Here is a 25,905-nt window from a genome sequence, read left to right on the forward strand (position 1 = left end):
TTGAGTGTAACCTTTCTTCAGGACATTCTGCTGTCTCGCTGTCGGCCAAGAAATGTCTGTCTGTGTCTCTGATTAGACAGGCCCCTATCACAATCGATTGCTTGGAATCCTCATTATATTAGAGCCAGTCTCGGTGTCAGAAACCTTGCTGTTCATGCTACATTCCCCTGAGAGTCCATCACCCCTTACATTTGTAAAACAGCATACTTGTTTGAGATGGGGATAGCCACAGGAGATTCCTGGACTGCCTACCTCCCTCTCCAACTTTCCTAGAGGTCACCCAATTATCTGGCTGTATCTGCGGTTTATCTCCCTCCCTGCAACTGCCAGCCATTACACCTCCAGCTCCTGTAAATTGCTTATTGTCTCTAACTATTACTCCAACCGATCCATATGATCGATAGGATTTGCAACCAAACACACTTCCTGCAAACGTAATCATCATTAACGTGGAAATCCTCCCTAATTTCCAACACCTGACAGGAAGATCATATCACTCTACTAAAGGCTCAATGAAGATTGGGGACAATATTTCATCCTCACTAATAATCAACACTGGAGCCCCCTACTGTACTCACTGTATACCCATGACTGCGTTGCCAAATGCCAGACAAATGCCATTTACAAGTTCGCTGATGATACCACCATGGTCGGTCAAATCTCAGATGGCAACAAAACAGACTACAGATAGGAGGTGGAAGACCTAGAAAAATGGTGCACTGCGAACAACCTAGCTCTCAATGCCAGCAAAACCAAGGAACTCATTATTGACTTTTGGCAGGATGTTACTCATGCCCCCCTACACATTAACAGCACAGGGGTGAGACAAGTGGAAAGTGTCAAGCTCCTGGGAGTGGTCATCCACAACAAGCTTTCTTGGACTCTTCATGTGGACGCACTGGTTACAAAGGCCCAACAATGTCTCTTCTTCCTCAGGCAGTTGAGGAAATTTGGCATGATGGTGAATACCTTTGCCAACTTTTATGGGTGCGCCAACTAGAGCATTCTGTCTGGATGTATTACTACCTGGTATGGCAACTGTACCATTCAGGATCAGAGACGGTTACAGAGAGTGGTGAACTTGGCCCGGACAATCACAAAGGCCAACCTCCCATCTATAGAATCCATCTACCAGGCCCACTGTCAAGGAAAGGCCGCCAACATTCTCAAAGGTCCATCCCACCCAGGCAATGCTTTTCTACAATCTCTACCATCAGGGAGAAGGTACAGAAACCTGAACACATGCACACCAGCTGGTTTCGAAACAGTTTCTACCCTACTGTTAGAATACTGAATGGACTCACAAACTATTAACATTCGCGTGTACCTGTGTTTTTGTTTTTGCTGTTGTTTACATATTATTTACTTATTTATGCTGCTTAACTCTGTGATTTGCCTGTGTTGCTTCCAAGACAAAGCTTTTCACTGTGCCTTGGTATACATAACAATAAATTCAATTTAGTTCAATTCAATTCAAGACTATCTTTGTGTCTCATCAATTTATAGCCCCAGAAAATAGCACAGTCACTGCTCTAAATACACTGTTCCAGTATACTTATGTACTATGTACCTATGTTTTATAATGTTAAAATATAATCAAGAGATGGATCTCAATAAAACATATAATCATAAAGGAACCCACTCTACTCATTTTTGTAGATTCACAAAAAAATTTATACTTTAAAAAGCCACTTAGCTGCTTCCCTGCGTGAGTTCTCCCACAATGAAATTCAAGTCTGCTCTGAATTTCTCTGTTTGTTATTTTTTCTTTAATGACTCCAATGTCCAGAGATATTTGAAATCAAACAGCAGAGGCAGAACTGTGCAGGTGCACTGCTGGGTCAGTCAGCAATGCTGGTTTATTTCTCCATTTGATTCATTTCCCATGTGGTCACTGCCTTTGTTTGTCTTCCTTCTTTTTAAAATGATTTTATTTTCCTCAAAGTTCCAAAACAATGCAATAGCTTATAAAATACTAATTACTGTTCCTAGAATTTGAGGAAATCAGTTCTAATGCTGAAAATACCTCAAAAAAGGAGCAGCTCTTACAGCCACATTTTCCCATCCTCCATCTTGGATTACCCAGAATTCTTAGCGATGCCGATCAAACTGATCAAACCATTCTGGAAATTTGTTCAATAAATTGTGCTTGAAGTTCTAAGCTCTGACTAGAGCTTAGGTCTTGAGCTCTTCTTCTTATAGAGCTGTTCCCTTGGTTAACTCACATCCTTGTTTGTCAAAAACTACAGTAGCCACATATCAATTCTGCAAAACTGGAAGGTTACAACAACTGGTAGCAGGCTAAAATAAGAGATAGTTGATAGATTCAAGTGCTTAACTAACACTATGTAGTTGCAAGCATCAATTTTATTGATACATTTCCTGGCCCTCTTCCAGTACCAATTTTAGAATCAATTACTGTACAGAAAGAAGAACCTATAAATCTTAAATACTATAATTCTTTCTGCTGTTTATAATCATGTAGAAGAATGTATTTGCAACTTGGAAAAATATAAGGCACAGAGAATTAACAATTTGCAATTAGATGGCGCATTTAGAACATGTAGAATATAGAACAACATTTCAAGGTTGTTTAGGATAATTGATGGTAGAGAAAGTCAAGCCAAGGGATATCTTTCCTCTTTGAGAAATCCTCATGTATTAGACATTGTGGAAGAAGAAAACACTGACCATTAAGATTGTGTGGTCCAGCCAGATCTACTGATGAATGGTTAAACCATGTGTGCACTTGTTAAACTCATGACTGCGCCATGTAGAGTTGATGAAGCATATATGGGGTGAAGAAATGGTCCAGAATAGCTGAGAATAAAGATTTTATAAGGAGGAGTGGGTGGAGGGAGTTGTTGAAAAGGCTGTTCATTGTGCCAAAGCATTGTGTCGACTTGCTATTGTTAATGATATGATTAGAAAATATTGAGCACATAGGTTCATAGTATCATAGAGATGTACAGCATGGAAATAGAACCTTCGGTCCAACTTATCCATGCTGACAAGGGTCCTAAAGAAGGGTTACATCGGAAATGTTGACTTCTCCACCTCCTGATTTTGCCTGGCTTGCTGTGTTCTTCCAGCATCCTGCCTATTTTGGATTCCAGCATCTGCAGCTTTTTTCATCTCTGACCAGATATCCTAAACTAATCTAGTCCCATTTGTCAGCACATATTCCTCTCAGCTCTTCCTATTCATATATCCATCCAGATGCATTTTAAATGTTGTAATTATCCCAGCCTTCACCACTTCCTCTGGCAGCTCTTTCCATATATGCACCACCCTCTGCGAGAAAATGTTGTCCCTTAAATCCTTTTTAAATTTTTCCTCTCTCTCCTTAAACCTATGCCCTCTAGATCTGGACTCACCCACCCCAAGGAAACGACCTTGTCTATTTACCCTATCCATACCCCTCATGATATTATAAACCTCTATAAGGTCACCCCTCTATAAGGTCAAACTCTCCAACCCTGGCAACATACTTGTAAATCTTTTCAGAACCCTTTCAAGTGTCACAACATCCTTCCCATAGGAGGGAGACCAGAATTGTATAAAGTATTCCAAAAGTGGCCTAACCAATGACATATAAAGAAAGAATCTGGGACACCCAGTACTGCTCAGGAAGAGGTAGACATATTACGCACTTTGTAAATGAGTCTCATATTAAGTGAAACGATTGGTATCTGGCCTCCTTTTTCATCAATCTGAACTAATAACCATTATACAATTTGTTCACTACCTAATAACACAACGTATACTTTGCAAGATGCTCATCTCCAAAATTACCTGCAAACTGAAGTGGATAAAAATATACACCAATATTTTGAATCTGCTCTCTAGGTGAAGACAGTGTTGAAGCTAGCATGATCAATTCTGGTAACGAATTACATATATAATTTAGTAGCATGCGTATCAGTTCTTTAAACTGTTAGCATAGCTAGTCCAATTAAGCTTAACTGAGGTCAGCCGGCAGTTGTGAATAGTACAGATAAAGTGTCACTAAAACTGGAGAACTTTAGATGAATAGCAATTTAACAAAGGGGAAGGTAAAGGAAAAACATACTATGATGCAGAATTGCTTTGACAAAACACAAACTGTTAAATCAACAACATGACGTTAATATGAGACAACAGGAATAAGAGATAACAGAGAAAATTAAATAAATTTAAGGGAGTGTCAACTACTTCACTGGGCAGGGGATTCCATAGATTCACAACTTTCTGGGTGAAGAAGTTCCTTCTCAATTCAGTCCTAAATCTGCTCCCTCCAATTTTCAGGCTATGCCCTCTTGTCCTACCTTGCCATCCAGCAGCATATTCTTAAAAAATGCTAATCTCAAATTTCAGACTGGAAAGTAGGGCAAAATAATGCTCTGTGTCTTATCTAATACATCAACTGTTTGTCACTGAGAAAACATTAGCAGAGAATCCTAAAGTCTTGTCCTAGTTTCACCTGCCAGTGGAAACATCCTCTCTACGTCTACCTTATCTATTCTCTTCATAATTTTGTATGTTTCTATAAGATCCCCCCTCATTCTTCTAAAGTCCAGTCTACTCAGTTTCTCCTCATAAGCCAACCCCCTCAACTCAAGAAGCAACCTAGTGAACCTCCTCTTCCCCCCCCTTCAGGGCCAGTACATCCTTTCTCAAGTATGGAGACCAAAACTGCATGCAGTACTCCAGCCTCTATACAGCTGCAACATAACCTCCCTGTTTTTAAACTCAGTCGCTTTAGCAATGAAGGACAAAATTTCATTTGCCTTCCTAATTACCTGTAGCACGTACAGACCAACCTTCTGTGATTCATGCACAAGGACATCCAGGTCCCTCTTCAGAGCAGCATGTTGCAACTTTTTACCAAACCAGTTATAGTCCTTTTTACTGTTACTCCTACCAAAATGGTTGACTTCACATTTATTAACATTGTATTCCATCTGTCAGACCTTTGTCCACTCACTTTAAGTATCTATTTTCCTCTGCAAAGTTTCACAGTCCTCTGCACACTTTGTTCTGCCACTCATTTTAGTGTCATCTGCAAACCTTGACATCCTACATGTGGTCCCCAACTCTAAATCATCTATGTAAATTGTGAATAATTGATGTCCCAACACTGATCCCTGAGGCACACCACTACTCACTGATTGCCAATCAGAATAGCATTCATTTATCCTCACTCTTTGCTTCCTGTAGTCAACCAATCCTCTATCCATGCTAATACTTCACCCCTAACACCATGCTTCTTATCTTATGCAGCAGCCTCTTGAGTGGCACCTTGTTGAAGGCCTTTTGGAAATCTAGGTACACTACAGGGGTACTGGGTCCCCATTGTCCACCTTGCTTGTAATGTCTTTATAGAATTCCAAAAGATCTGTTAAGCCTGACCTGCCCTTCAAGAACCCATTCTGCATCTGCCCAACGGGACAATTTCTATCTAGATAACTTGTTATTTCTTCCTTAATAATAGACTCAAGCATCTTCCCCACTACAGGGGTTAGGCTAACCGGTTTATAATTCCCCATCTTTTGTCTACTGCCCTTTTTAAACAAAGTGTCACATTTGCTGTTTTCCAATCTGCTGGGACTGCCCTAGAGTCCAGCGAATTTTGGACATTTACTGCCGGTGCACCTGATATTTCTCTCACCATCTCTTTTAGTACCCTGGGATGCAGTCCATCAGTGACAGAAGGCTTGTCTATCCTTAGCTCCATTAGCTTGCCCAGCACTACCTCTTCCATGATAATGTTTGTTTCCAGCTCCTCACCTACCTTTATCACTTTCTCAATTACTGGCATGTTATTAGTGTTCTCCATTGTGAAGACCAATACAAAATACCTATTCAATGCTTCAGCCATTTCATCATATCCCATAACTAAATTCCCCTTTGCATCACCTAAAGGCCAATGTTTACTTTAGCCACTCTTTTTCATTTTATATGTTTACAGAAACTTCTGCTGTCTGTCTTTATATTCGGTGCTAGTTTTTTTCTCATGTTCTATCTTACTTTTCTTTATCACTCTTTTTGTGGCTTTTTGTTGATATTTAAAGCATTGCCAATTTTCTAGCTTCCTGCTGTTCTTGGCCACATTATATGCCTTCTCTCTCAAATTGATAGCCTCCCTTATTTCCTTAGACACCCATGGCAGATTACCCCTTTTCTTACAGTCCTTCTTTTTCGCTGGAATATACTTTTGTTCAGCACTTTGAAAAATTGCTTTGAAAGTCCTCCACTGCTTGTCAATTGTCCCAACATAAAGTCTTGGTTTCCAGGCTTCTTTAGCCAACTCCTCCCTCACCTTATCGTAGTCTCCCTTGTTTAAGTACAGGATCCTGTTATTGGATTTTATCTTCACGCTCTCCATCTGTATTCTAAATTGAACCATACTGTGATCACTCCTTCCAAGAAGATCCCTAACTATGAGGTCATTAATTATTTCTGTCTCATAACACAGGACCAGATCTAGGATAGCTTGCTGCCTTGTTGGTTCCATTACATACTGTTCAAGAAAACTATCGCGGATATACACAATGAACTCCTCCTCAAGGCTACCCTGATCGAGTTGGTTCGACCAATCGACATGTAGGTGAAAATCCCCCATGATACTTGCCATACCTTTTTTGCAGGCATTAGTTATGTCTTTGTTTATTGCCCACCCCTGTGTGATGTTACTATTTGGTGACTTATAGACACCGACCATCAGTGACTTTTTCTTCCTAGAATTTCTAATTTCCACCCAAATGGATTCAACCTTATTCGCATAGAACCTATATCATCTCTCAGGACTGCCTTGATGTCGTCCTTGAATATCAGAGCTACACCACCTCCCTTACCTTTCTGTCTGTCCTTCCGAATAGTCTGAAACTGCGGAATATTTAATTCCCAGTCGTGACTATCCTGTAACCATGTCTCCGTAATGGCTATTAATCATATTCATTCACGATGATTTGTGCCGTTAACTCATTAACCTTGTTATGAATGCTATGAGCATTCGAGTAAAGTGCCTTTCTGCTAGTTTTCATAACCTCATGATTTCCAACATCTCTATTAATATCTCTTGAGTTATCCTCTGCACAACATCAGTCATGACGGTCTCATGGTTACAGTGGCTCAGATCTCTACATCTGATGAGATGCAAAGATGGTATCTGATGTGCAGCAGCACTTTGGGTGTGTGCCATTTTCCTATTGGCCCTGTGGTGTTTTAAACTGATGACAGCACAAAACTGACTTGTGAACATGTTCTGTGTTTCAGATGAAAATTATATAGCGTCAAAAGTCCTGACTAGAGGTAGACTGACAATATTGTTCAAGTTCCAGATATAGCCAACAAAATTTGATTTTCTTTAAAATCTGTCAGATAATTAGATTCTACCTTGCCCTCCAGCAGCATATACTTAAAAAATGCTAATCTCAAATGACAGACTGGAAAGTAGGGCAAAATAATGCTTTGTGTCTTATCTAATACATCAACTGTTTGTCAGAGAAATACATTAGCAGAGAATCCTAAAGCCTGACTGTGTTCACTTATTGTGCATCATTTTTAAATCTGTCTATCTGCAGAGAAGAGTGACACTCAGGACAGGTCACCTTTCATAGAATTGACAGAGGTTAATAATGGTTGTAAATTCTCTCTCATGATCCTTGGGTTACACATATTGCAGGAATGGCCTATCGTTATTGAAGTGCTACTCTGCTGTGAACCTGAACTATAAGACTGTGCTTTTTGAGATGGAGGCATAAATTCTTGGATTAGTTCTTCAATGGGGAATTTATGTACATTTTTAATACATTAATTGTAACAAATCAGTTTTCCGGTTATGGTGTTTGCTTTTACGGAGACTGCTGATGTTGATGAAATTAGGATTTTTCAGTTACATTGATGGTGAATCTGTCAGTGTTTCTTCTCTCCCATGCTCCAGCATCTCCCCCAGTTTCACATTGTGTTGCCCTCCCTTGGTGTCATCCCTTCTGAGCCCCAACATTCTGCATCACTCATCCCCATTCATAATGGGGTCTCCAATCCCCACAATTAAACCCCCAGTGTCCCTCCTGCAGCTGGGGCCCTTGATAACTTTAGTCGACAGGCCTCCAGGACTGACTGTGTCCCATCCCCTTGAGAGATTTAGCTGGACAGCCCAAAATGACAAGTGTGCAAATCCCCGACTGATATCAGTTTAACCTCCCAATTAAGTTCCCACAATTCGGGGACTGGACGCACAGGACAGACCGTAGAAGTACGGACTTCCTGAATGTGACCACTCTGACTGGCTGCCTGACTGAACCTTAGTCCCTGGACCTCCTGAGCAAAGGATGTCTCCCTGAACCAATTGAGACATGGCTATTTGCTTGCAGCATGAAGTGTGGTGGACTCTTCACGTTCCTAAAGATCCATTTCTTCTTCTGATATTCCTCACACAGGTCCTTTGGAGCTGTGATCAATGGATCCAGCCACAACAGGGATCAACATCACTGTGGCTGTTGTGCTACAAAGGTTCAGTGAAATGTAGGAGAAACAGATGCGCAAGCAAGGCCAGGACCAGCAGCAACTGCTAAACAGCCTCCACATGAATAAATCATAGCTGAAGATCTCCTCAGGATGTGGAGAACGAACAGGAGGCCTACAGTACATCATCAATGCCATTTCCTCCAACAGTGTGAGCTATAATGTCACACAGACTGAGGATATCCTGGGACACCATGAGAGAATTGAGTCAGCTGTTAGACCAGAATTTGTGACCTGAAGGGATGTTTGGCCATTCTAGTAACCATCAAGGTGACAACTGCCCTAAACATTTATATACTGACTGTGGACCTGTGTGAGGTTGGGGGGGTGTCTCACAATCCCCAATCTACAAACGTATAAAGGCAGTTACTGATGCAACTTGTGCTTTCATAGGATTGACAGATCCACATCTTGACATTTCTGCGTGACGATATCAGTGTTGCAAACTGAGCTGTCAGTTTTATTAATGCAGCTGATTCGGCCAGTTGCAAAGCACTATAGGCTATAGATAAACATCACAGTGAGAGGGCCGTATTATAATGCAGCAGACTTCATCAACTGAAAAGAGTTCAGTCCAGCAATGTGCAAGTCATCATTAATCATCAGTACCACATCTTAGAAGTCTGCACCAGGTACCCTGGGGGCTACCATGATGCCTATTACCTTGAGAATGCTCAGGTTCCTGATTAAGTCCATACATAGATATAGTGCAGTCCATTCTTTCACCAGGGCAGTCATGGAACAATTGCTAGGCCTCCTCAAAGTAGGCTTCCAATACATGAATGGTTTTGGGGCATTACAATGCAATCCAGACAGAGTGTGCCACATAATCCTAGCATTCTATGCTCTGCACACTGGAGGAGGAAAACAGGGAATGTGATGGATGCTGAAGAGCTGGGAGAGCAGCAGGAATCTTCTGAGGAGGAAGATGAGGATATTAAAAAGAAGAAACATCACTTTTACCATCTTAGAGCAGTGCAGCTTTGTGCATAACAAACTAATCAGGAATGAATTGACATCCACTTCCAATACCAGAGATCTGGGTGCACTGGCAATTCATTGGCTATAAATTTGTCGTTGCTTGAAAGGCAAGTGGCCCTTGTATGTTTGCAGAAACAGACACAGATTCTTTTTGTTTGCTTGTTTGTTTGCTTTTGCTGTTGCTAAATAAAAATTATTGTTTTCAACCATTTGAAGACTTTCCAGCATGTGGTAAACAATGAGAAGATATCATGCAACCCTGGGTGTTGGGGAAAGTGTAGCACTCCCTTAGCCATGGTTCTCAGATGGTATGGTGCTAAGGATAGGTAAAACTGTACAGCTTGATTCTTATAGCTGCAGATAGAATGACAGTTACTCAGCCACGTGGTAATTTAAAGTTGCAATACATTTACAAATGTGAACTTACATTCGCAAAGAAATGTCAACCATGTCACCTATGTGCCCTCAGAAACATTTCTTTTTTGTTTTCTTCCTACTATGTGCACTGTGAAGGGGCAACTCCTGGCTGGCATCACTTGACATGGTGCATTGCTGGACTTAAATATGATGCTGGTGCCAGGAATGCTGGGAGGTCTTGGCAGTGGCAAATACCTCAGCCATTGCTCTATGCACGATATTGTGAGTGGGGGATGTATAATAAAGCAAGTTGCAGAGAATTGCATGAGATAAATCACTAGAATTCATGGAAAGACATCCTCCATGAAACTCTCCAAAATTGACACTTAGCCAATTTTTGATAAAATTCAACCTGCTCTTTCTACAGCCACTATTTGCAATTAAATTGGTCAACTTAAGAGATAAATAAATCGTGCTTTTAACATCTGATATTGCATTAACATGTTTGCATTGCAATTTCCACACAAATAAAATGTGCATTCTTGAATCTAATTCCTTTACTAATATTTGCGCCATTATAAAAACATGTTGCTTAATAATATTCACATACCATGAGTAGGATATATACATATCTTTTTTACTTCCTAGTGTAGTAGGAATCAATATAGATACTTAAAATATGAAGTAAAGTTGAAAAGCTTTTCATGTTCTACTTAATTTTTTGAAGGTAAGGAAATAATTTGGTTTGATTGGCAGTGATTTGTTCTGCAGGTTCCAACTATGACATTGGAACTGGTGCTTGTCAGACAGCTGAAGTTGAGCTTGAGCTGGTAAACCAGCCTTGAACTGGAGGCTTTTGTTGCACATTTCAGAAAGTAAACTACCCAGCCAGGCAATTATTATATGCCAATGTACTAAGTAGCTTATTCTGAATCACATAGAAAAGAACAGAAAGAAAATTACCCAGCTGTAATTAAAATGTCATCAGTTTCTGTAGAAAAAGAGAATATAAGCACATCATTAAATAGGATACCTTGGAACTTTCTAAATAAATGTTAAAAATTGATACTTTTTAGGGAAAGGGTTAATATACAGAGAATTAAATGAACCAATTTCTGATCAAATGAAAACTAAAAGATAAGCAGAGAGATGCCATAACAAAGTTGCTTGTAGTGTTTTGGTAGATGAGCTAAAATAGATCAATGTCGCACTCTGCTTTTCAAATCATGTTCAAAATAACAGTATTTCATCAATTATTCAGTGAATATCCTATAATTTGAAAATGAGACATGGTTGTTAAGAGGCTTTGAAGAAACTGCAGCAGCAAGCATTAATTACAACCCCCAGCAGTAAATAATCTGCTTAGTCTTCACACTGCGGAGGTTCAAAAAACAATTATTCATTTTAGGTGCAGTAAAATTTCAATACTGCAGATAAAATTGAAACCTGAAATGAACATTAGTCTGAATGGCCATAAAACTCCAAACACAACATGCTGTTATGATAAATGACTATTACATTTTAGTTGGAAAAAATATTCAGGACAAATCCAAACAAATTTACCCATTGGTAGGGGTCAATTTCTAACAAATACTGCTTTTCGAATTGGTTCTCATACTTATTTATGCTTTGTAGGATTTGGTGCGATTTGGATTTAAACCTCTTCCTGAATTCTTAAAAAACTTGAAGGAAAGGTGAATATTCTTCCATTCTTCCAGTCATCCATTGACTTGATGTAGCTAAGTCCCATTGAGACTACTTCATTAGGGTGAATATATGTGTAGTACATTGCTGACTATTTTAAAATGTGGTTCTTAACAAATAGATTTCTATTTCTCCCCCCCAAAAAATGGAAAAGCTGGTAATGCTTACCTTATTAATTGAAATCAAGATCTTGAAGTGGAACCATTCAACAGAATTTTTTTTCTTCTTTCAGATTTCCAATAACCATGTTTTTTTCCTTCACCAGCATTTTTTGAGAAACTATTATTTGTTGGATAACTGTCCTTTAGGTATACCTTTTTAGCCTCTAAGTTGGTGAAAGGTTAAACTAATTTGGCAGCGGAATGGTCATTGGAATGAAATACTGAAGAGGTGTACAGGGAGAGGTAAAGGATAGTACACCAAAGAATAGCATAGAAATGGGGGGATCAGACAACAGTCAAATATGAAGATGGAGTAGGGTACACATATGAAAACACAGAGTGTGGTAACTAAACTTTTGAGTCACTACATTGAACTAAGACATTGCAATAAAACAGAGAAATGTTCCAGAAAGGAAGACAGTTGGGAAAAAGAAGGAACTAGAGGAGGATGTGGCAATCTTTATCAAATAAACTGTTATGGAAAGGGATGGTGTACTGAGGGGTCAAGGCCTAAATCTATTTGGACAGAATCAACAAAAGAATAGCTATTGCATGACTAGATGTATAGTATTGGCCACAAATTAGTGGGAAAATAATAAAGGAACAAATGTGCAGGCAACTTATATGATGATGGAAGAATTATATAATTGATGATAATAATAAAAATTAAGTTAGCTATATAATGAAAAGAGAAAGAAATGTAGAAATTCCTGCAATTTATTTTTTGATTATTTCAAACCCTAACAGGGGAGAGGCAAGTCTGGATCATGCTCTAGTGAGAGAACATCATGTGAAGAATGATCATAACATCAGTTTAGAATAGTTAAAAAAGATAAGGGTATTATGGGATAGTGGGGTTCCTGGTCACTGAGCGCTAGAAGGCCTCCCATTGGCCCTCCAGTTGGGAGTCACCCACACTATTGGATTGGGATAGTCAGCCCAGATCCAAATCCTGGAGCATTGAAGATTGCAGTAGCCATGCCTGAAGAACACATTGTGGTTTCAGGACCTGGAACTAAGCCTTATGTGTAGTTCCAATATCCTACAGAAAATTCAGAGTCAAATCTCTAAATCATTAGTCTAGGCCTGTAGATTACTACTTTAGTAACATAAGTATCAAGTTATCTTTCCTGTTTTTCTGCTAGACTGGGAAAATGTTAATTAACAAAAGCCTGATTAAAATGTCAGAATTGTTACAAAGGTTATGTTAGAGTGAATAGTAATACTGAATGTGATGATAATTAGAGGGCACAGATATACAATAAAGAGAGTGCTAAAATAATTAAAAGGGAAGATTTAAAAAGTTTTATTTAAAATGGTTAAGAATTTGTTTGCCATAAAGCACTGTTTGAAGCAGCTTTCATACATTCAAATTTTTTGATTAAGACTTTGCTTGGAATATTAAATATTGGGGAATTAAATTAGAGAGTTGAGTTCAATAAGTGGCGTGTTGAGAAGCTGACAGCACAAGCCTGATGTGACAGATGACTGGTTCCTGTGCTGTAACAGACTTTAATTGAATGCATCGTGAATATGCTGGAGTCCGCCTGTGCAGACTTCTGCTTTCCTCATTTCACAGTGATGAGCAGCAGCAATGTAAAGCAGCACTCAGTTCACATCGTTGCTCAAGTGTTGTCGTAATGCATTAGTTGACACAGCAAATGATAACAGCTCTATCTGTAATGGCTGCTGATTCTCTGGAATCTGCTCAATTTGCAGTGAGGACTAGATTTCAGAGCTGGAGTATCACTCAATTTTATCCCTGGCTTTATGGGCAATAATCAACTTGCCTATACACAGTAGAAACAGAAACTAGTGTTGTACAGAACCAGAAGTGACAATGTTTAAGAAGTACTGTTGGCAGTGATGAGAAAAACAAAATCAACTGCACAATGCCAGAGGCAATGCCGTATTTACTACACATCTCATAATAAGAACAGGCTGATGCACAGAGCATTAACAAATCTAAACCTTTCCATTACTAAAGTGGAATAAACTCTTCTGTAATTAATTAAGTTGAGTTAGTTAAAACAGTTCCTACATATTATTTAAACTGATTTGAACAAACTCTCTCTGCTTTTCTGAAGTACATTTGCCTCTTCAAGAGTCTATCACTGTCGACAGTCCTTACAGGTCTTTCAACAAGTACCTAGTTTTATAATGTTAGATTGATAAGTAAAAGGGATAACATGTAAATTATACTCATCAGGTGCCATTTGCATAATTTAGTTGTATCACTTTTCTCAAAAACATGAATTATGGTTCTTCCTTTACGAAACATTGCATGTTTATTATATTGAAGGAAACAGATGTTTATGAGGAATATTAATATATTCTAAATTATATATGTCAGTTGGATTAACAAACTAGACTTGACTCTGTAAATCTAGTATATTAATTTTCTTTACACAGACAATAAGTATAATTCAATCTTGGATTTTAGTTATTTCAAGTATTCCAGGCCCCTGAACAATGTGGGCAATGACAAGACAGTTGGGGAAATATGGTACCAAGAATGAAGACATGGAATTCTTGATGTTAAGTACAAAAGTCCAATTTTGTGCAGAATGTTTCAATGGCTAGGTAAGAATCCTGCTTGTGAGCAGTGAGGGCTAAAGTGCCTACATTAATGTCTCATTATGGCCTACTTTCACCTCATTAAAATGCAAGTTGCTATTTTCCCAAGGCAATGGAGAGAAAGTAGTCGGCAGCAAGTCCCAACAGGAAAGTCAGAACTCTAACTGGCATCTGTAACACCCTGGCATTTTCATTGCACATTCATTATAGCCAGCATTACCCAACAACTCTGGGTATGCCCATGGGCATTGACCACCTGCATCCTCCAGCCACAGAGGCTGGCATCAGCCAAACACCAGCCTTACCACACCATCATGACATAGTTCTGACTTACTTATAACACAGATCACCACCTTATTAGTGTGCTTTAGAGCTCACAGAGAGCCTATATTGCAACATTGCTGGCCTAGATAGAGCTATCGTCACTGGGACAGGCTCCCCCACACACAGAAACCCGGGGAGGGGGGTCCGGTTCGTACCTTGTTTTCATAGAACTCACTCATTTCGTATTTAATTGGATGCTCACACCATCTCATCTTGTGTATTGTCACCTCATTCAGAAATTACAGCCCCTGTCTTGCCATATATTTTAATGCAGACACAAAGCTAAGCAGCTTGTGTTGCCAACAATGATGACTGAAGTGGGTAGACATGTTGATGGATGGCACAGTGCTCTATTAACATCATACCTGCAGCATGTACCAGCAACTTATGTTGAAAACACACACTGAATGGACTACATCTAAGTGACCATGTCACGTGCTCTATGTGGAGTAGTATTTAGTCAAATCAAGGGGGAACTGGTGTTAGTCAGGACATCCCACCCTAGTCACTCAAGGGCATCATCCAGTCTCAGTTCATAGACTTGACATGGCATGTCAGCCATTTGGAGTGTTCAGAATGAGGGGTTTTTATAATTACAGTCCATAGTCCTGTAGGTCCCGTCTGGGAATTACCTGTAACTCAGATTGGAGAAATCAGTTAGGGTTGTCCTTCCAAATCAGTCAAGGGATGGGCCATGGTCAGCTCTGGTGGTCTGTTCGCTGACAATCAAGAAGGGACTGTAGCTACCAGGCTCTGTTTGCACAGTGCTAGGACAATTTTTGCTAAGGGAGGCAAACAAGTAGCAGGTGCCAATCAAGTACCAGGCAATGGCCATCTCAAACAAGAGAGAATCTGACTATTGTCCCTTAACATTCAATGGCATTACCATCACTGAATCCTCCCTGTCAACATCCTGACCAGAAACTCAACTGGACTGGCTGTACAAATACAGTGGCTAGAAAAGAAGTTCAAAGACTCGGAACCCTGTGGTCAGTTACTCAACTTTGGACTCCCCTAAACCTGCTCACCATCTCCAAAGCACAGGGCAGGAGTGTGATGGAATCTTCCCCATTTGCTAAGGTCAGTACAGCTCCAACAACACTCAAAAAGCTTGACCCTCTCCAGGACAAAGCAGCCCACTTGATTGGCAACACATCCACAAGCATCCATTCCTTCCACCGCTGACGCGCAGTGCATGCCAACTACAAGATGCAAAGCAGAAATTCATCAAAGGCCTTGAATCAGCAACCTCTAAAGCCACAATCATTCCATCTGGAAGGACAAGGGCAGCAGATACGTGGGAACACCATCACTTGCAAGTTTCCCTCTAAGCCACTCACCATCCTGACTTGGAAATATGTCAGTGGCCCTTCACTGTCGTGGGTCAAAACCTCGGGAGGAACACCCTCCCGAATGGTATTGTGGGTCTACCTATGGACTGCAGTGATTCCAGAAGGCAGCTCACCACCACATTCCCAAGAAAGCTAGAGAAGGGCAATAAATGCAGGCCCTGTCAGCAGCACCCACATTCCCTGACTGAATATTAAATAAAATCAACATACACAGGAACCTTGATTATCCATCATTTGATTAACCAAATTTCGGATCATCTGGCAAGATTGCAAGGACCCGATCCTCGGCTAAACTGTGTTATCCGGCATTCAATTATCCGAACATTTGATTATCCGACAATATACCCCTCCACCCGTGTCGTTCAGATAATTGAGGTTCCTCTGTATTGGAATGGAAGATGATCAAGGGTCACAGGGCATTCCAAGCTGAGGGGATTGGGGGTGGGGGTTGGAGGGAGGATTGCTTATTGATGGTTACCACCACCTTGGCTTTAATATGGGAGATAGTGCATAACAATGTCTGGCATAATTAAGCTGCAGGCCTGAAGCTCAGGAGTAAAACTGTGAGACAAGCAATTAAATAACAGGAAGCAGTTGGATGAGAATATGGGAAGCCTCAACGCTGATGGAGTAGACAGGAAGGACAAGACACACAAGGGTTTAGGGAGTCACCTAGATCAGTCTGAACCTACAACTCACTCTACAAAACACAACCTGTACTCCTTTCCATTCTCCTCTAAAATGTAATTGGGAAATAGAAATGAAAATGGGTATTGGAGTGGGTGGAGTAAATGTGCCCAACTTGTATATGATATGAGGCCTTCAGAGGGTTGGTTGCATTAAAAATTATAGGATAAAAGCATCTGTAAACACAGAATTCTGCATGTGATCATCATGCAGTGACACACTATATCAAATACAAATCCTGGCCAAAAGCAATCTTATCCACATCATTGGCCATGACAAATTAATCATAACAATTAACTACAGGCAACCTTTAAAGTATCTCATGGTCCACAATTCACAAAGAGAATCTGAGGTTTCATAGACTGCTCAAGGGCCTGAAGCTGCTTTCCTCTCACCTTGAACAGAGAGTATTAAACAACAGGCTCTTATAGCAATGCTACCTTGCTTGGTTGATGGGGGTGTGGGGAGGTTTGAAAGTTTCTGTAATCCTGTCGCATTTTCAGTCTCCTACTGTATTTGCATATCATGGTGTGTGCTGCATACATCTGAACATGGTTGACTATGTCAAAGGTCCAGAAACATGCATCCCATTGCCTTCCTTGTCAGTGTCCTTTATTTCCCACTGTATTGAAGACTATGGTAAACTCCCATTTGAGTGTGCTGTGACTGCTGACTGCTCGCAGAGCTGTTTTCTTTATGATATTCCCCACATAGGGTCATTGGAACTGTCCCCAGTGGCTCTAGCCACAACTAGTTTATCATTGATGTAGCTCCTGCAAACAAAGGCACAAAGAAATTGAAGGGAACAACTTTATCAATGAGTCCAGGAACAGCAGCAACCTCCAGAAGCTGGGCCAAGTCGCCTTCACAAAAGATGTCATTGCAGAAAGGCTCCTCATGATGTGGAAGTGATGCAGGAGGCCCAGAGTGCATCATCTTCAATGTCATGTCCACCAGCTGATAGAGGTGCATTGTCACTGCTTAGTAAGGATGTCCTGGGTCACTGTGTCCCAGGATGTATGTCATCTGCTGGAACAGGTCCTGTGATCTGAAGAGATGGGTGGCCATCAAGGGGATAGCTGTGACAAATATTTATGAGATTGGCTGCTTCCAAGGACTCACTGGTGACCTGTACGGGATCTCTCAATCTTCAAGCCACAAATGTATCAAGACTATTACTGATGCAATATGTACCAGATCACACTGCTGCACCTCACTTTGCCTATGGCGAGGTCAGTTCTATTGCCTGGGCAGTAGGCTTTGTCAACATAGTTGGCATGCCCTAGGTGCAGAGTGCTCTAGAGTGTACTCACGTTGTGCTGAGAGGGTCATGTCATAATAGGAAAGAGTTCCATTTGGTCAATGCAAAGATCATCTGAGATCATCAGTACCACTTCTTAGAATTTTGTGCCAAGTACCCTCAAAGCTGCCATGATGCCTATATTCTTAAGAGTTCTCAAGATCCTGCTTCAGTTGAAGGACTGGATGAATTACAAGGATGGTTGTTGGGAGACAAGGGTTACCCTTGACAATGAGGGTTGGTGACTGCACTAGGCAAACCCCAAAAACGAGACTGTGTATAAACATAGTACACCATGACTGCCACGGAGCAGATAGCAGGCCTCCTGAGAGTGAGGTTCCAATGTTTGGATCGTTCTGGAAGGATCTTGTACAATGCTCCAGGCAGCATGTGCTGCATAACTGTAGCAGGCAAAGAGAGGATGTGATAGATGCTTAAGAGTTGGGAGATGGCAACAGTCTTTGGAGAAGGAAGATGATGACATTGAAGAGGAGGAACATCACATTCACAATGAGAGCAGTGCAATAAGCCAGGCAGGATTTAATTGTTAGCCACTTTCAATCGATTGGAGTTGGGCGAGATACATTCACTGACTGTAAATGGATGGCTGCTCAAAAGACAAACAAGCCCTGGGGTAGCCCCAAAAGCAGCTGCAGCCTTTTTGGCTGTTTCTTTCTCCACTTTTCCTGCAGTATAATTAAAGTTATCATTAATACCATTTGAAGGCTATACATCATTTCCCACTTGCTCCCATGTTCAACAGTAACAAGATGTTACATTACAATGGGAATTAGGGAAGGAAAGGCGCTCTGTCAGACAAAGTCCTAACATGGTATGGTACAAAGGGAGGGTGATCTCTATAGTTTCATTCTTGTAGCTGCAGTGACAGTTGATCATACTGGTGATGATTTAAAGTGCTCATAACTTTACAAATGTTATATCCCAAGTACAACTAAATCTCATCCATGCCGCTTATGTGAAGGCACTTTTTTCTTGCCCTCCTGCTGCTTTTAGCTGCAGTTTGGAGGTCCACCAATAGAAGGTACAGGAAGCTGCCCTACATTGGAGGGTGTTGGGTTTGTTGAAAAGGTCAGATGAGTTCTGGTGCGATTAAAGGGCCCAGAAATGCTGAGAATGTTATGGCCAAATGTAGGCACACTCCCCTTGGGTTGGTCTTCTGTAGTTTTGAAGGTTGCATGGTAAATTAGATCAAAGTTTCGAGAAGTCCATCAAAGCTATCTATACTATTCTGCCTCTGGCATGAGTATGTTTGGCTATATCTATGGACAGGTTTGCAGCTGCCATGGAGAGCCAGGTCCAGCAGAATGCTCAGTGTCTGCTAAATATTGGCACATAACATTACTATGAACTTTACTTAATGGCTGGGGCATGGGGGTCATGGTATCGCATGTGAACAGTCATGGTCTTCTCCTGCTAAGGCAAGAATTGTCTCCTTCTGTGAGGTGAACTCATGAATGTTGGACACCCCACCACCTGTCTTGGCCCTGCCTGCTCTATTCTGGGCTATTTTCCCTTGGAATGACACAAAGAGAGGGACTGGGTGAGATAAAAGTAGTTGACACAGTGGTTAGTGTTGGTGCAAGTGGAAAGTGGCGAGGTGTCTGACATGAGTGAGTGGGAAACACAGGGACCTCGCAGCGTGAGTATTTTGGGGCATGGGGTGGCTGAGACTGATTGAGTGAAGATGCCGAATGCAATCGCAATTGACCATGAACCTTGGGGGCTGGGGTGTGTGGTTTGTGCAGTGGCAGAGTCAGAGTGAGTGTGAGGGAATGGAGAGAAGATGGTGGACACTGCACTGACCGGTTTGGCACCTTTAGACAGAATGGCAGGATTTGTTGCTTTGGTGTCCCCTAGTGGTCCTGAGGAAAGTAGACAGCCCTCCTCTCTAACACCCTATCACCTAATATCTGAAAGCAAATCAGAGTGCAATCTCGGCTCTATCGAACATCTCAAATTCTTCACACACCGCAACTGAGAAGGGCAGTTCTTGGCTTGATCATTTGGTGTACAGCGAGTGTTTCTACCAGTGGGGAGTGCCAAGATGGGAGCATACCTAATGAGGTGAACAGCAGGGAATTGCATGACAAAACTTGCTGAAACTCAGAGAGAGAAATTTCCATAAACTTCCTAAGATTAATACCTGGCCAAGTTTTGGAAAAATTCAATCCCTTGTTTTATTCTTTCCTAAGCAGATGATTGATCAATTCAGATCATGACAGCCTGCACTTTACAGAATTCACTTCATTAATACAAAAAGTCACTTCATTGTGGAGTTGTCATAGCAGTCAGTTAATTCCATTTTTGTGTGATTATAAACACTTCAATAAATACCACATTTCAATCTATTTCCACAACAGGATGAAATGAAACTGCTCTTTCCATGATAAGCTGAATTCTTATTATTCACTTGCAGTGTGATGGCTACTTATGTGAAAACATACTTCCCACTTGGAACAGGTATTGGCTACAGCAGATCTATACAGCAACATATTTATGTCATGCTTTATTTAACGTGAGTGCAATTCTTCTTTCTAACCAACACAAATGCTGGCTTGAAAACATTTCATAATTGTGGCCATGAATGAGTTGTCTCACTCTAGGTCTCCCTTAATTGGGTATTGAATGCCAATTTAAAATAATTATGGGCAGAATCTTAATGAATGATATGAACTATGGTGAGAAATCTCAGAGAATCATCAAGAGAAGTTAGGTGAGTTGTTCCTTAACGTTTGTTGAATTGAATTTTCAAACACAGTTCTTGGCTTCCATATGAGATGTCCATTAGGGAGCGGTGAGATGACAATTAACTGGGATTATTACTTGTTATTGGCCTCATTAATTGCACATCTCGCCACACCAAATGCAACTTCCTCTCCTATCATCCACCACAAGGAAACTAGATGCCAACAATTCCTGATATGAAAGTCAGAGCAAGAACCTGGTGACTTCAGCTCATCACTTGCTCCTCTGGATTACCATTTTGGAGACCTAGCACCATCATCTCAGGGCATGCCCTGTAGGCAGCAGCTATACACTATCCACATTCATGAACTTTGCATCTTGTGCCATCCTCTCCACACCAAAAGAACATAAGAGCAAGGAGCAGGACTAGGCAATTCAGCCCCTCAAGCCTGCACTGGCATTTAATAAGAGCCTGGCTGTTCTCATCTCAGCCTCAACTCCACTTACCTGACCACGCTCCATAACCTATTATTAATTAAAAAGCCTCGATCATCATCATCACACATCTCCAATTCAGTTACAGGTCACTTCAGCACAGCCACGCTGCACCTCGGAATGTACCAGCAATGCTGCTGTCTGCTTGCTCTGTTAGCGTTCACTTGCTCGGAGCCTGCCTGGATGCTCACAGCATCCCTGCCTTGTCTTGCCTTTTTGCACCTCAGCCAGAGGTCACTGTACTTCTGTATTTCCTTATCACTTAGCCCAGACATAAAATCAGGAAGCTTGTAGTGGAAGTCTTCAATCAGTTCTAAGGAGACATCCATCAGCCAGGGGGTGTCCTTCTTGGCTCTTTCTTGTTTAATGTGGGTTGCTTTCTCCTGGAATGGGAAAGGCAGGTATTAAGAGAAATGAAGGCTGGTTAGACAATTGTTCATACTGTTGCAGGCAAGGGAAAGAAGACAAGATGTTCTGAGGGAGTGAGCACAGACAGTTAGTCATGCAAGGTCAGTTGAGTGAGTAAGAATGAGTGGTGTATCACATGTAAAAGTGACAGTGGTAGTGCACGAGCCTTGGTGGGTGGTGGGTGGTGGATATGGTAGCAGAGATGGAGTGAATGTGAGGTAGCAAAGAGAAGATGGTGCTACTTACCGGGGGCAGTAGAGACGGTCATTATCCTTCTTTCTACACTGCTAGGCATTCCTCCAGACGCTGAGACCATGCTGACCCAGGTGACAACCTCAGCCTGTTATCATGGTCACCTCTGCTTTTCCTGAGGGCACAGAAAATCCCCCATCTGCACCACCACTCCAACGAGACATCCACATACCTATGGGGCATCAGTTTACCCTTGCACATGTCTGGGGCAAACGTCACAAATCATGCAGGGCAAGTCTGGAAGGACAGGGCCTGCTGAGGTGTCTAATTGCCTTTTAAGTATGGCACCATCGCCTGGAGTGCCAATCCATTCCAGGATATCTAGGCAGTGGAAAATTCCTCTGGCTATAGCAAATGGTAGAATTCTGTCAGCATGGAGTACCATGTGGGGGAGGGGTCTGGGGGTGAGGTGATTGGTTTTTAATGAAGTATGTTTGAGACAATAGCTTGAGATAATTCATGAGGATTCACAGAGAGAAACCCTCTATGAAATTTGACAAAATGAAACTTAGGCGAAAATGCCTAAGATTCAGCCGTTCCTGTTTCTCTTGCACTGTATTTCTCTCAGATATACCACATCACTATAGAGCAATTTGGAGAAATATTCAAATTGCAGTATTACCCCAGAACTGGGTTACAACATGACTCCAGAGCTACCACATCCCTTGGCTCTCAGGTCCCCTGTGAAAACATTTTCATGTCTCAATTGTTTTTCAGAACATATAATATAGCTTTTTGTGCAGTTCTAAACCTGGTCTATATGTTGCAAGGGTCAGACCAGGTCATGCATGTGTCCAATTGTGTGTGATTTGTTTTAATTCAACAGTGTAACTGAAGCATTTTAAAGATGCTTGAGAACAGTCGAGGGGAAACTCAGCAATGTAAATTAAGTGTAGAGCCATAGCAAGCCTTATTCTGTGCTTAATAATTTGGAAGATTTCCCTGCAGAATAGAACCTATTCTTGCCTAGAAGCAGGTAAGCTCAAATTTGTCAAGCAGGATTCTAATCATAGTAAAATTTGAGTTTGATTAATACGAGATATTATATTGATAAACCCACTGCAAAGAAAAAAAGTTAGAATAAGGTATTTAATCCAATGAAGAGTAATAAATTTATCAAAATCAAAGAGCAAATTATTCAGCTTCCTTCTAACTGCAGCTCAGGATATAACAAATATTCAGCAATACAAATTTTCATGAAACACCAAACAACTTTGAAATCCAGTAATATGACATATGCATAAATAAACCTGAAGAAAAAGGATGGAACTTATGAATGTCTCATCTTCAGAACTAAACTTTGCAAAACGTGGCCCTAGTGGGCACATGAAACTAAATATTACTAAAGGGCAGTAAGTGGTAATTGATTGAACTGTCAAGAATCAGCAAATACATTACTAAGCAATTCCCAACAGATCTAATTCTGCAAAGCAAAATTGCCTTTACTACTAATAGTTGAAGTGTACTCTTTTAATATATCATAATGCATTCCACAAATATAAATTTAAAGGAAATGTGAACAGGGAAAATATTTTGAAATTCATTCTAAAATAATATCGGTCAGGCAGAAACATAAAGAAACATTGATTAAAATAACAAAGGTTGTAAAATGCATTGCAATGTGCAACAACTGCATACATTTTTCAAATATGTAAACACATTCAGATAAGCCATATCTCATATTGCACTTGAAATCATATTTATCTTAGAATTATTTTGGCCTTTTATCATCCAAAATACTGTGTGAAAATTATATTTTATTTCACAGGCTGATGCAACATTCTCGATAACTATGTTTAGCTTATCAAACTACTAACCTCAAATGGTGGAGTGCAAGTCTTCATCAAAGGCATGGAGCTGATCTTGTCTCAGAAATGAACCTATTCATGTAAATGCAGTGTTCTTCTTCAAATGGAAACTGCTGCACTGCAGGCTCTAGTGCTCCACACAGAGGTCAAGTTACAATCTTCCAACTGCAATAATAACCTGAGAAATACTCCTTAAACCTCCAATTGCCTTCACAAATATATTCAGTAACAGAGCATTATTGAACCATTTTCCCACATGCTACATATGTCACTGGATATCAAAACAAGGAAACCCACAAATACAATTATATGTCAACAGTTCAAGCCCCCGTTGATTGTCTGCGTTAACACAGTGATGTCAGGGGACAAAAATGGGAGAACCTGACAGAACAGTTACTTTGAAAATAGACTTAAGATCATATATTTTGAACTTTATTTGCATTTTTACATGATTAGTCTGAAACAAAATTTTACGTGAAGTATTGATTCGTTGCTGCAGTATTGAAATTACTTCATATTAGCAGTGATGTATAATGTGAAAGAGTCTGCGATTAATGCATACACCTTTTGAAAAACAGCCTAATTGAAAAGTAAACTGAGTTAGAAATAGAGAAATTGATTGTCCCAGTTGCTAAAGTAACTGTGATTGCTGCTAAGACTGGAAACTAGAAATCCAGGTTGAAACTACATAAAAGAAGACAGAATCATCAAAGCTTATTGTAGATGATGAGACTAATGGTGCAGTAGAGGTGGGCTGAAGAAAACAGAGACTAGACCAAAAGCTTAAATAAGAGAAAGATCTATTTGTTACAAATATTTGTGTTATTTGATGAAACATTGATGGATCCACATCATCCAAGCCATCATAAGCACAGTTGAGGAGATTCTGCAGATGTGTACCATTTCTAGTGATGATCAAGCTTGTGCAGCTCTGGTTGATTGCATGGTGCTGTCTGCTGAGAATCAAGTTAAATCAAAGAAGACAAAGATCAGAAAAGCCATTGTAAAGCAGACAGAATTTTGAAGGATTTTGTGACATAACTTACTGACGTTAAAGCAAATTAACTTTAAATTGGGCAACATTAAACAAGGTGCTGGGTGGATTGCCAACCTATTTCATGAAAGTTATCTTACACTAGAAAGATAGGAGCAGGAGTAGGCCATCTAGCCCCTCAAGCTACCCCAGGCCTAAACTCCTCTTTCATGCCAGCTGCTCTTGGCTCACCTCTTCCATATTTCAAAGATCTATCTACTTCCTCTTTAAATACTTTGATCTATCCTTCATAACTCTCTTCGACAGAGAATTCTAGACATTAACTATTTTGTGGGAGAAGAAATCCCTCTGCATCTTAGTTTTTAGTTAACTTCACATTATTCTCTAACTGTCTCCCAGTTAGAAATTTCCCCACTGGTGGAAACATTTTCTCAACATCTACCTTGTGAAGCCCCATCAGAATCTTGTATGTTTCAATAAGATCATTCCTCATTCTTCAAAATTCTAATGAATGAAGGCCTCACCTGTTTAGCTGTTCTTTCTAAGTCAACCTGGTGAATCTCTTTTGAACTCCTCCAATGCTAGTACATAATGTTTTTTAAAATACGAGGACCATAACTGTACACATTACTCCAAGTGCAACCTTACCAATACACTGAACAGTTGGAGCGAAATTTCCTCTTTTTTCTAAACTTCAAATCCTAAAGCAATAAAGGCAAAAATTCCATTTGTCTTTTAAATTATTTGCCTACATCATAACCTTTTGTGCTTAATGTACTAAAACACTCATGTCCCTTCGTGTTTGGCTTTTTTAGAATCTCTGTCCATTTAGATAAGAATCTGCCTTTTGACTCTTTCTACCACAGTGCATTACCTCACACTTAACTATATTTAAATTCCATCTGCTGAGTTTTATCCCACTCATTCAGCTTATCTATCTCTCCTTGCAGATTTCATATGTCCTCTCCACAACATTTCCTTCCACCTTTTTATGTATTGGCAATAAATTTGGATATATCAGATACTTAACCAGGAATAGGTCAACTGTGGAGAGATTAGACGCATAATTAAATTAATTCCCTCCCCGACCTCCAGTTCACAACTTAACTTCAAAATCCCATTCTGAAGGTAGCCCATTTCCTTAAGTGATATTCAGAAAGAACATTATAAACAGAGGTGAAAATTCATCTCACTACCATCCCAGAAACATAATAAGCTTTCGTCTCTGATCTGTCACTCCAAGTCTATCCAAATCAAGCTTATTTTCTTTATTTTAGATTTATACATTGCA

General features: G+C 40.4%; 1 protein-coding gene across 2 annotated transcripts in view; it reads right to left on the minus strand.

Annotated features, from left to right (window-relative positions):
- The window catches only part of LOC122556640 (ras-GEF domain-containing family member 1C-like), a 237,115-nt gene extending 213,460 nt beyond the window's left edge, over nt 1-23,655 (minus strand). The window contains exon 1 of one of the 2 annotated variants that reach the window (XM_087995333.1): nt 23,630-23,655. The gene's annotated coding sequence lies outside the window, so the exon portion shown is untranslated. The remainder of the gene's footprint in view (nt 1-23,629) is intronic. The other variant, XM_043703592.2, reaches the window with a different exon arrangement.
- Nucleotides 23,656-25,905: the final 2,250 nt, after the last annotated feature.

Source organism: Chiloscyllium plagiosum, unplaced genomic scaffold (genome assembly GCF_037043375.1).
Source record: "Chiloscyllium plagiosum isolate Xiang-an unplaced genomic scaffold, Cpla_swu_hap1 HiC_scaffold_16, whole genome shotgun sequence".
NCBI lineage: Eukaryota > Metazoa > Chordata > Chondrichthyes > Orectolobiformes > Hemiscylliidae > Chiloscyllium > Chiloscyllium plagiosum.